A 12,396-nucleotide genomic window follows, 5' to 3' on the forward strand; every position below is an offset into this window, starting at 1 on the left:
TAATAATAAAAACCCACTAGAATGTAAGCACACTCTATTTATTTTTTTATTGGTAATATTATTTTTATTTATTTATTTATTTTAGGCTGTGCTGCGCAGTTTGGGGACTCCCAGCATTGCTTGATCACCCCTCCTACATCTGGACAATGTCCCCAAGGTAGAAGCAAGATGCTGCTGTGCAGGATCTAGTTCCCCGACCAGGGATCAAACCTGGCCCCCCTGCACTGGGAGCACAGGGTCTTAACCACTGGACCTCCAGAGAAGTCCCAGCACACTCTAATTTAAAACAAAATTCATCACCAAAAGTTAACCCACCTAATAGTGATGTTCTTCGTGCTCATTTATCTTTCTCCAAGGCCCGACTGACAACAGACTCATTCATTCATTCAGGCGGCAAACATTTACTAAGTGTCTTACACATTCTGGAAGGGATCTGAAACACCACACTTCCTGAGCCCTTTTTCACAGATGAGGAAAATCAGGTCAAAGAGTATAAGTGATCTGCCCACAGGCACGGAGCTAATAAACACGAGAAGTCACAGAAGCAATCACGTGTCCTCAACTCCGCCTGATGCCCTGGCCGTCCTGGCACGCCTCCTCCCTTGTGCCTCCAACTCGGTCCTCCTCCCGACAGACAACACTACTATAGGAGGCGTTACTATAGGAGGCGTTTGTCTCCAGTTTGGGGACTCCCAGCATTGCTTGATCACCCCTCCTACATCTGGACAATGTCCCCAAGGTAGAAGCAAGGCCTCAGGCTTGTGACTCAGCTTTGCCATCGGTGGGCACAGCGGGGAGGCAGCAGTGGCTGGTGGAGCTGCTGGCACTCGATCCCCAGCAAGCACGGTGTCTGTGCTGAGTGGTGGTCACAGAGCTGTCTTCACTTGTCACAGCCCAGCGCAGTGCTCCTGGCACTGGTCCTGGCTACATGGAGTTTTGCGAAATTGGCTACAAAAACGGACTCTGTTTTTTGCAACTAAGAACCCTGACTGCTATTCCACCTATGTACTCAATTATCCAAATGCTCAGCAGATATGCCTCAGAGCTATATTCAAAGTAAAGGGAGCCTCTGCTCGGAACTTCACTATGCATCCCCAGTTCTCAGCTACATACCCAAGTCACAAACTTTAAAAAATATAAATGCTTCTTTTCTATAAAAAAGACAATGATGGAAAGAGAGAATGGGCTTGTGCCAAAATGTTCCTGTAGGCATATTTGGGGAACCTGTACTTCTTTGCTTTATCGAACAACCTTTATTCATCCTTTTATAAACAAAATGTCCCATTCATAATTGCAAAAACATTTTCCTTCGGTGCAAAAAGAGTTTTTTTGTTCACATTTTCAATAAACTTATATATATCAAAAACAGACAGAGGGGGACTCCCCTGGTGGTCCCGTGGTTAAGATTTCACCTTCCAGTGCAGGGGGTGTGGGTCCAATACCTGGTCGGGGAGCTAAGATCCCACATGTCTCATGGTCATAAAAACAAAAAATAAACCAGAAGCAATACTGTAACAAATTCAATACAGAGGGCTTCCCTGGTGGCGCAGTGGTTGAGAGTCCGCCTGCCGATGAAGGGGACACGGGTTCGTGCCCCGGTCTGGGAAGATCCCACATGCCGCGGAGCAGCTGGGTCCGTGAGCCATGGCCACTGAGGCTGTGCGTCCGGAGCCTGTGCTCCGCAACGGGAGAGTCCATAGCAGTGAGAGGCCCGCATACGGCAAAAAAAAAAAAAAAAAAAAAAAAATCAATACAGACTTTAAAAATGGTCCACATAAAAAAAAATCTTAAAAAACAAAACAAAACAGTACATGTACTTTTAGCAATATGTACTGAATTGTCAAATGCCTCCTTACTTTAAAGAAAAAACATTCAGAAGATGGCACAGTGAAAACCAATACCAAATATCTTTCCCCCCAAATTTAACAACACAGCAAAGCTGGGCCCAAGCCACCATCCGAGCTGCAGAGCAAGTCCCCACAGCTCCGGCGCTGCCCTCCTTGGAAGCAGGAAGCAAGCGAGAAGCAAGTTAATAAAATCCTGAACAACCTCACTAACAGCCACCAACTTCAGAGAGTAGCAGAAGGGAAACAGCTGATGCAACCTCCAGAGAATAAGGAGAATTTCCCCCAACACTTCTGTGTCATCCCAGAAATAGAAAAAAAATACTGCGACTCCCGCAGAGAGGAAAGCAAGACACTCTTTCCAAGGGTTACAGCAGGGAAATGTTTAAAAATGACACTGCAAAAGGAATCGTCTTCTCAACTGGACAGGATGGAGGGGGGAAGGCAAAGATGTCTAAGGGCCTTCATTTCCTCGTCTGTCTAAGATAGGGCCTAAAACTGGTAAACCCAGAAAGAGTCTTCAACTTGGTATTTAAAGTTAAAATGTAACAACAACAACAACACAAAAACTAAAAATAAGAATATAAGAAACAAAACTCAGGAAATAGAAAATGTGATAATTTTTTCATTTTCATAGCAAGCAAACAACAGATATAATTTAAGAATTGCTAAACCATGAAGGAGAAGGTTATATCTAATAAATACACAGATTTAGACCAGTAACCACTGTAAAAACTAAAAGGAGACTAATGCACCAGGAGAAACACCACAAATATACACTCAGGTAACAAAAAAGGAGGAAAAATGCAATTAAAAAATGAACGATATGGCAGCCAGGGTGATAGAATTAGGACCCAATGTACCTGTTTTATCCCCAAATGCAAGTGACACAGAATTAGGGTAACTGGCAAATGATAGGTTGCATCTGGTAAGCACAAGAGAAAAGAGAAAGAGAAAGAAAATGAGAAAGAAAAAAAAAAAAAGAAAGAACCAAGGGGGAAGGAGCACCATCACATTTTAACACATAGTGAATCGAAGTCCATCCATTAATTCACTGAACAAATGCACATCAACTGTGTACAGGTTCTCACAGGCCAGGCTTTACAGGCAGAGTAGTGTACAGAACCTTCGTCTTTATGGGGTTTCAATTTTAGTGAGACAGACAAACAAACAGAAATTAACAAAAATTAATTTCAGGTAATATTAAGTGCTCTGAAGGAAAATAAAAATCGGGATAAGAGAGTGGAAAGAGGATGGTCAGGGCAGGCCTCTAGGAGGAGGTGATGACAGAGCAGACCCCAGCGAAGGGTTTGGGGCTTTCCCACTTACTTGCTAGGTTTATGAACCATGCAGCCTGTTCTTGGGGCAATTTGCAAAATCTGCCTCAATCTAAAATGCATGGACCCCTCCACCTAGAAATCTGTTGGCTAGGAAATTCCCTATGAAGGTGCTTACCCAAGTCAGCATATACTTTCAAAGTAAGTTTTAACAGGAATGGAAATCACCTAAGTGTGAGATCAATAGGCGTTTATTAAATAAATGATGTTCTAGTTATTCAATAGAGCACCACGAAGATTTAACAAGAAGTACGCTGAAAACCACAGAGCCACATCGTTTAGTGACAGTAGAAGGCTGAGAACAGGGCACAGGGTATCTCCCCTTCTGACTCACCCAGGGACCAAAAGACGTCCTCTTCCTTGGAACACCTCTGGGGAAGGGAAGGAGACTTCAACCTCTCATTCTGTACCTTTCTGAGTCCCTTGAATTTTCTAACAAGATGCTGTACGCTTCCCGTTTGTCCTGTAAACACCCACAGCAGTTATCCGGGCTGTGGATACAACACATGTGACAGCTGGGACTGTGTGACAGCTTCTCCACAGGGAAAGAACTGAGGTTGCCATAGAGGCGTGTTTCCTCTTCTGGGAGTCTTTATATTCTCAAAAACTAATGATAGTTTTTAAGTAGAAAAGATTTAAGGAGAAAAGCACTCTAACAACAAAAGACGAAATGGTGCTAAAATACTCCCATTCTCTTGATTATATGAAAGCCTGCAAAATCCTACCGCAGAGCCCAGGCAGTGAACACTGCTCTACGTAAAGGCAGCCCTTCCCCACTGTTCAGAGGACCCCTACCCCAGTGATCCGGCCCCCCACGTTCAGATCCCCCACCCAGCCCCGTTGGCACATGCCAACCAGTTCAGACCTGGGAGAGAAGAGCTGTGGGCCAGGCCCTCCCGATGACCCTCCGAGGGCAGCCACTTCTTCCCCCGCCCCCCGCCCCCTCCGTCCCCTCTTTCCAGAGCTCAGCAGGACCTGGGTCTCCCTGAGCAAATCAGACACACCTCTGGTGATACACGAACAATTCTTTATCCACCACCGCTCTGCCCACACCCTCCGCTGCAGCCCCCAAATCTTCTGCACGTGTGCGATAGCTTCTCCCCAAAGAAAGAATCAAAATTCCCCAAGAACAGAGACAATAAGTATTTCCCAACTCATGGGTTTATTCAGTATTTTCATCACCAGAAAACGTCAGGAACCAGTTTTTCCACGAGTGGTGAAAACAAAACTTTACACTGAGCCTTGCCTGCAAGATCACTCGGGGTAACCCCCCAACCCCCCGGCTGACTCGTTCGTGCAGGTGTCTGGCGCCCTGACCTCCTCCGATTTTCCTGTCTCCATCATGATCTCCTCCTCCATTCAAGGGTTTCTCCCCTGAAGGGTTCTCTCCCCTGGCTTCAGCCCTACACGGTCTCTACATACACAGACACCCGTAGCACCGAGAACGTTCGGAAGTTCACCACTCCAAGTGTGACTCGGGGGGCCGGGTTGTCGTAGGGCGAGGACTGGAGCAGCCATCTCAGGCCCAGAGCCTCTGTCCCATGACCAAAGGGATGGACACTCTGTCCCTGGACACCTGGCTGTGCATGATACACCGTGTGGCCTTTCAAATGTGTCCACATGCAAATAACCCATGAAGAGCTAGCTTCACTCACTTACAAAGAACACAAAAGTACAAGACGAGTCTTTCTACTGCTTGCGTGATGTGAGTTCTAGGCGGCTCCTCATGTCCAAACCTGGCAGCCCCTCCCCTCCCCCCCCATGCCCCACCCTTGCGTTGAGGGAGGGTCCCCAGCCAGGCTCCCTGCATCCCGTATGGTGCCCCCACTGGGCTCCCGAGGGCTCTTTCAGGCCAACAGACTCAGATCAACACCACCTTCGGTGACCCTGACTTTGACTCGCAGGGAGCTGGGATGGGGTTTTGGTTTCTTGCTCTGAAAGCTCAGAGCCAGATGCAAACGGATCCACCCCATTCCTCGCCACTGGCTTCGCAGAAGGGGTGGCAAAGGGTAGAGCAAGAGTGAGACCCGCTCCCATCCCCGGCCCCTCTCCCCACCTCCAAGCCCTCCCTGCATCGATGCAATGAAGGGACCCGTTCCAGACTCTAGCCGGGATAAAGCAGCTGCCCCGGAGCGACCCAGGTCTCCATGTGACACAGGGGAGGAGGGGCTGGCAGGACTTCTGGACGCCCACACCCACTCGACAGTCCACTCGACAGGCGGTGTGCAGTGCTCACTCGGGACCGAGGGGGAATACATCACTCCTCGTTGAAGGGTCTGCAACGTGAGCCCACCTCAGTGACCCTGCTCCACTGCCAGGACCCTGGGGCAGGAGCCGGGCCCTCCGCAAGCTCCCCTGGGCGGCCGGGTTCCCACGCTACCCCCTTGCCAGAGCACCGGGGTCACAGACCTGCCCCGATGCCCAGAAACCTGTGCCCACTGCTCTCATTTATCTTAGAAGGTTACGCTGTTTACATTCTCCAGTAAGCTTAATGAGTAAAATGACCATTTTCTATGTATTTACCAACCTATAGCAGAGTCTGGCTTGGAAACAGACTCAGATCCAGTCCCCACTGTCCACAAATGAGAAAAGCGGTGCTCAGAGGTGAAGAATTAGCCAAGTCTTTCTTCAGTCAGTCCACAGACTTTTTCTTAATTATTTAAAAAAAATTTTTAATTGAAGTATAATTGATTTATGATGTGTTAGTTTCTGGTGTACAGCACAGTGATTCTGTTTATATATATTATATATAAGTAATATTTTTCAGATTCTCTTCCATTATAGGTTATTTTAAGATACTGAGTATAGCTCCCTGTGCTATACAGAAGCTCCTGTTGTTTACCTAATTTATACACAGTAGTGTGTATCCACTAAACCCAAACCCCTAATTTATCTAGTTCTTAAAGGCTGGGTTAGTCCAAACTGCTGGGTCCACCACCCCGGAACTCATGTGACCTTTCACATATGCATTTTTCAAGATGACTCTGGACAAGGTGTGAAGGGCAGACGGGGGGACAAGAGTGGAAGTGAGAAGCCAGGTAGGGGCCATGGGAATGATCTGGAAAAGAGACACACATGGGGGACAGGCATAGATACTTGAGAGGAAGAGTCAACAGGACTTGGGGACCGACAAGACGTGGGTTAGCTGCTTTGAGGAACCAGGTGGGTGTTGAGTGGGGAGTGGTGAAAGCACCCCCGAGACCCAGGAAAAGACACCTGCATGGAGGGAGGATGAGGAACTTGGGTGGGGACTCCTGAATTTGGTGCTGAGGCTCGTCCAAGTGGAGATGGGAAGGGGGCAGTGCGTGTCTCAGAAGAGGGAGAACGGTCTCAAGTGCGAAGAACTCTGTGAGTGAACCAGGCGCCCACTGGTGCAGGGCGAGAGGAGCCCCCCGGAAGGTGTAGCCCACCCGGGCGCATCCCCATCCTGCAGGGTCAGCCCCGCCCTCGGCGAGTCTGTGGCAGAGGTGGACCTCAGGGGACAAGGCAATGTCACCAACCCCGGCGAGCGTACCACTGGCCCTGCTGCCTCTGCCCCAACCTCACCGCATCTTGTGGGGTGGTCCTGAGGATCCTGAGCCTGGGCCATGGTCTGCACAGCGCCCACTGCAGATGCTCTGACCTATCATCTCATCTAGGGGCGTCTCTCTGCCTCCACCGAGGGGCCCTCACTCCGAGCTTCCTTTGACATGCCTCACATGTACACAGAAACCTCCAGACGTCTTTATCCCACACACGGGCCACGGGAAATCTCGGGCCCAATCATTTAGATGAGAGGTCAGCAAACAGTGGTCCGTGGGTCAAACCTGGCCTGCTGTGTTTTTGTGAACAAAGTTTTGTTGGGACACAACTACACCCATTCACTTACGAAGTGGGTAGGGCTGCTTTCACACTGCAGTGGCAGAGTGGAGTCCTTGCCATGGAGATCACCCCGCCCACAAGGCGTGAAATACCTACTGCCCTGGACAGAAAGGTTTCCTACCCTGGTCTAGACACTTCCTTCCCCAGCGATGCCTTGTGGCTCCTGCATCAGACTGGAAAGCATGAAGGGTGAAAGGGCTCCAGCAGCCCTCCGAGAGGGGGGGCAGTCTCATCCACCCACCTGGAGTCCGCCATGTGCAGTGGGGTGAGATGCCAGTGTACCGTGTCCCTTCTCGGGGACCCTTTCTCTTTAATTTCAAAAAGAGTCTTTTAATTGTTCAAAATTGCACAAAACAACATCATACCATGGTAATACTGAGTCACTGGGGTTACTCTACAATAGATGCACGGCATACCGTTTCCAGAAACGAGAAATCAAAGGGCGCTCGGGTAAAGGGACGGGGTGTGGTGGGGGGAACAATGGGACCAGGTGATGGGCTCCAAAGTAACTAAACGTGATGTTTCCACAGCAAAGTACACTATAAAACAACAAACCAGAGGCCAGAGGGAGCCAGTAGGGGGCAGGGGTTGCAGAGGCTGGGGTCTCCGCAGCTACAGCTGCGTCTCCAGGGCAGGGAAAGGGGCTTTGAAAAGATTGGCGTAGCCTCTTCGCTCCAGCTTCTCAGGGTTCTTCTCTTACCCCCAGAGGGCTTTCTGCCTCCCCTTCCTGACAGCGTCCTGCTAGATGGAAAAACGCTTCCATCCTCCGTTTACCAACACAGTGCTTAAGACTAAAACAATCTTCAGGCCTTTAAGCTTTGCTCTCAGTAGATAAAGAAGAGCTCCCAGCACTGAAAGATTCCATTTCTCGTAAAAACGCCTGGTTTTCATGACTGTTGTCTCTCCAGAGGCTCAAGGAAGTCAGTGTTGGGACTCAAAGCTGAGGAATGAGTTCTCTGTTCTCTTACCCTAAAGCCATGAATGTCCTCGAATGAATGGGTGAAAGAGCTGCAGGGTAATATGATTTACAGGAAGTTTAAAAATGGGTCCCTTTAAATTCTCAGAAATACTGTTCTTGCAATAACTAGAGTGAGGGCCAGAAAGTTGACACCAGGCAGTGGAAAGAGGGGTGCAATGCAACTTGGGGAGCTAGCCCAGGATGCAAGGGAGGCAGTTCTGCCATCCAGTCCCAGATCGTGTGAGCTGCTCCCCCTGAAGTTCTCTGCCAAGGCAGCTAATCTGGGTGCCAGAGAAGAAAAACAAGATCACTGAAAGATGTGAAAAAAATTTAAGCTCAGTTAACGGTGAAGGAACCGGAGGGAAGATTCTGGATCAGTGTATATGTGAGAGAAGGTTTTGGAGATGAGACCCCAGACCACAGGTCCCAAGGGCAAAAGCAAGACATGGGACCCAAAGAGCAAGTGACTACAGTCTGTCTGCAGAACTACAGATGGGCCTCAGACCCCCAGACCCCCTGCTCTCAACCCAGACTTACAGCACTGGTGTCTGCTCTCAGGCAGAAACCAAAAGAATGCTGTACGCACCAAAGAAACGAGCTTTCTGCCTCGTCTGCTTCCAAAGCGAGAATTCACACCCCAGAGCAGATGCTCTCTCAAGCACATGGGAGGAGAGTTCCCACCCAACATCCAAAGGTGAAGCTGCCAGATGACCTGCTTTGCCCACACCTAGACAGAGCGAGGTCAAGCCCCTGTTCAATGGGTAGGACAGGAAAGCAAGGAAAACATGCCAAGCACTGCTATGAATCAACTAGTCCCTCAATGATAAACCCCAAAGGACACCAAGAACAGCCAGACCATTAGGGATAATCAAAACCACAGAAGAGGCAGATTCAGAAGAAAAAAATAGAAAAACGCTAGAGCAAACAATTCGAGAATAAGAAGAAACCTTCTTGACTTAATTAGTACCCTCAGGCAGAAATGGAAAATAATGCAAACAGAAAATAAGAGGAATATTAAGAAAAATTAGCAGAAAAGATGAAAGACAGCATCACAATCTTAATTATGGTTACTGTATCAATACAGGGTTCATCTCCCCCGGGTGGTTACCAAGCTGTGCTGGTGTCCAGAGAGGCTTGGAACAAGGGTGCAGACAGTTAGCCAAATCAGAATGAAATGCAGAAACTTGCAACTGATGTTGACCCATGCTGGAGTCCCAAACAGAGCAGGGGAGACCTACACCACTTTGTCAGATGGTTTATAGAAAGTGTTTGCACCTGTTCTCTAGGTTTTTGTTTTTGAACCTGGTAGCCTCGTTTTGGCTCTGTAATCAGAAGGATAGAAAAGACCCCGCCTCAGATGAGACAGTTGGTCTCAAACACCTTGGGCTTCACAATTCAAAGTGCATCCTGTGTGGCAGAGGAAGGCCCCTGGGTGGGGGCGGAGGGGGGGGAATCCAACTTCTGTGATATCTGCTTCCCTTGCCCTTCAGGAAAGCCTTGGGATTGACATGTACACATTACTACACTTAAAATGGATAACCAACAAGGACCTACTATAGCACAGGGGACTCTGCTCAATATTATATAACAACCTAAATGGGAAAAGAATTTGAAAAAGAAGAGATATGTGTGTTTGTATAACTAAATCACTTTGCTGTACACCTGGAACTAATACAACATTGTTAATCAACTATGTTCCAATATAAAAAAATTAAAAGAAAAGGAAAGGCTTACTCAAGTGCAGCCTGCAGACCCCCAGGGAGTCCTTTCCATTGGCCAACCCTGTCTCTGCTGCAATTATTTTTTAAAATTTCAACACCTGATCCAGAAGCTGAAGCTGAAACTGAAGAAATCTCTCAGAGGATAAAGTAAAAAGTAGTGGCATGGCAAATAGGAGAGAAAAGTTAAGATGCCCAGAAGATCAACCCAGGAGGTCGAACAGCCAACAAACAGAAGTTCCGAGAAAATAGAAATAAGGAAATAATCAAAGAAAAATATTTCCAGTATCAAAGGGACACACTGAGTGCCTAAGTCCCTTCACGAAATACTGTGAAATAATCAGGACACCAAGAATCAAGAGTAGACCCTAGAAGCTTCCAGAAAGGAAAAACAGGCTAGGTCACCAACGGAAGAAGATGAATCAACACAGGATCAGACCTCTCGTCAGTGACATCTGATATAAAGACAATGGCGCACCTGCCACCAAAGAAGTAACAACAGGGGACTTCCCTGGCGGTCCAGTGGTTAAGACTTCGCCTTCCAATGCAGAGGGTGCAGGTTCAATCCCTGGTCAGGGAGCTAAGAGCCCACATGCCTCCCGGCCAAAAAACCAAAACATAAAACAGAAGCAATATTGTAACAAATTCAATAAAGACTCTAAAAATGGTCCACATCCAAAAAAAAAATCTTATTAAAAAAAAGTAACAACAGAAAGGTTGAAAATATTTAACTCCAAGGAATGGGGAAGGCGGGAGCTAAGGGTTCGATTTAGCACTTCGATTTGCACCATTCCATGCTGTTTTAATTTCCATGAAATTAAGTCAATAATACTTTTATCATCATCATCACAATCACCATCAAAAAACAGAGAGAGATACATTGGGTGCTTTCACCAGAATATGTGATATCACGGCTCTTTCTCTTAAACTCTGATTTTATGCGTCTCACCTGAGAGGCACACCATCTGGACCACAGGTGTAATTCTTGAAGTCAACGGGCAGGTGCCTTGCTCAGGGGCTTTCTGGCTTTTTGTTTCATTTTCTTTTGGTTTTTGTTATTCTTTATACAGACAAAAGATAAAGCATCATATATATATACACACACATACATATATATGTATTATATTTACACATTCTCTTTTTTCGAAGAGAAAGTCAATCTTCAGAAGCTATTTACCACTAGTTATGACAGACTCCAGCTCTCTTAATCCACTCACACCTCTTGGGTGTTACTTCCTCATCTTGAAAAGGGTCAGCTCTGAGCCTCACAAGCTGCCTCGGCACCAAAAGGCAATGACAAGCATGGAGAGAGGCCCCGGGGACACCAACGCTGAATTTAATGAATTGGCAGGTGAAAAGCAGATGCTTTGACTTTTTCTGAGACTGGGTCAAACATTAGTTTCTACAAAGGCAGCGTCCCTTAGTGAACAGTTGTAAAGAGCTCTGGGGGGTATAATTGAAAAAAAAAGATGTTTTCTTTTTAAATCACAAGATTCTGATGAGTATATGCTCTTTATTATACGTATTATACTTAATATACATATATAGTATATGCTGCTTATTAACATGTTAAACAGGGACCATTCTCAGAGTCCTTTCAAATTCTGAGGGTTCCAAAAATGTATTTCAAAATCGCTATTTGTATCACTATCAAAGCCATTAGCTACAATTTCTCATTATAGATGAGAAACAATACCCATCATTACGTCGCATCAATGTTTTTCAAAGAAAAATTTGCTTTTTCGTGAAGTCCTAAATTCTCTATACTTTTTCTGTAAAAGGATGAGCTGAAATGTTAAGGGTTTATCTTCGAACAATTAAGTTGCTTGTCTCTGTGATAGATAATTACGTAATAGGCTCTGGTAGCTGCTGATGCAAAAGAAGTAGTTTGTTTCCATTTATCATGTACTTGACTGAAGGCATCCCCCTCCCCACAAAATGCCAGTATCCCCAATTCCTGTGGTCTCCACCTCACTGTACCGCACCCTTTAAGTGAAATAGGACACTTTCATCGTCACTTGGATGCAAAGGAGGTAAGAGCAGGCCATAACGATCAACTGAAGCTATCAAGGTTAGATGGGTAAACTGCCTAAATGCAGAAACAGAATCAGGCAGGCCTGAGCCTGGGCATGTCTCAGACAGTGGGCCCGGAAATCTCACCTTCCCTAGGAATTGTACCTCGTCGCTGGAAAGGAAGGTCTCAGGGCTGCACTTGGTCAGCACACAGGCAGGCGTGCCTCCAGAAAAGAGAACAGGGGCCATTACACGTATGGCCCCTGTGGGGAAGGTAAAAGTTGTTCTCCCAGGACCAGAGGGTCCTCACTTCATCAGGCAAACTTCTCAGCAGAGGGTGTGGTCCTGCAGGCTGGAAGGCAGCCCTGTCACAGCCGCCTCTGCATCTTCCCTGCGGCCCACCATCTCTCCTTCCATCACTGTCACCCCAATGCCAGCTCTGCAAGAGCAAAGTGCTCGCATGTGGTTTGAACTCATCAACAAATATGGAAATAATACAGAGTCGTCTTAAGAACCCATCACCAGCTTTATTATATTTTCCTGACTCTGCAATAAGACCCTAGGATACACTACTTTTTGAACTTTTCAAGATTCAAATTCAAACTTATCCAATAAAAGACTGAAATCTGAAGCAAAAAAAAGTTCTCCCTCACATACTCAAATTA

General features: G+C 46.8%; 1 protein-coding gene across 6 annotated transcripts in view; it reads right to left on the reverse strand.

Annotated features, from left to right (window-relative positions):
• ENTREP2 (endosomal transmembrane epsin interactor 2) overlaps positions 1–12,396 on the reverse strand; it is a 363,839-nt gene that overhangs the window by 334,333 nt on the left and 17,110 nt on the right. The window contains exon 1 of one of the 6 annotated variants that reach the window (XM_067699199.1): positions 3,516–3,623. The exons of the other annotated variants lie outside the window; for them this stretch is intronic. The gene's annotated coding sequence lies outside the window, so the exon portion shown is untranslated. Of the gene's footprint in view, positions 1–3,515; positions 3,624–12,396 lie in introns of those variants that run through there. 6 annotated transcript variants of the gene reach the window in all.

This window comes from Pseudorca crassidens, chromosome 1 (assembly GCF_039906515.1).
Source record: "Pseudorca crassidens isolate mPseCra1 chromosome 1, mPseCra1.hap1, whole genome shotgun sequence".
NCBI lineage: Eukaryota > Metazoa > Chordata > Mammalia > Artiodactyla > Delphinidae > Pseudorca > Pseudorca crassidens.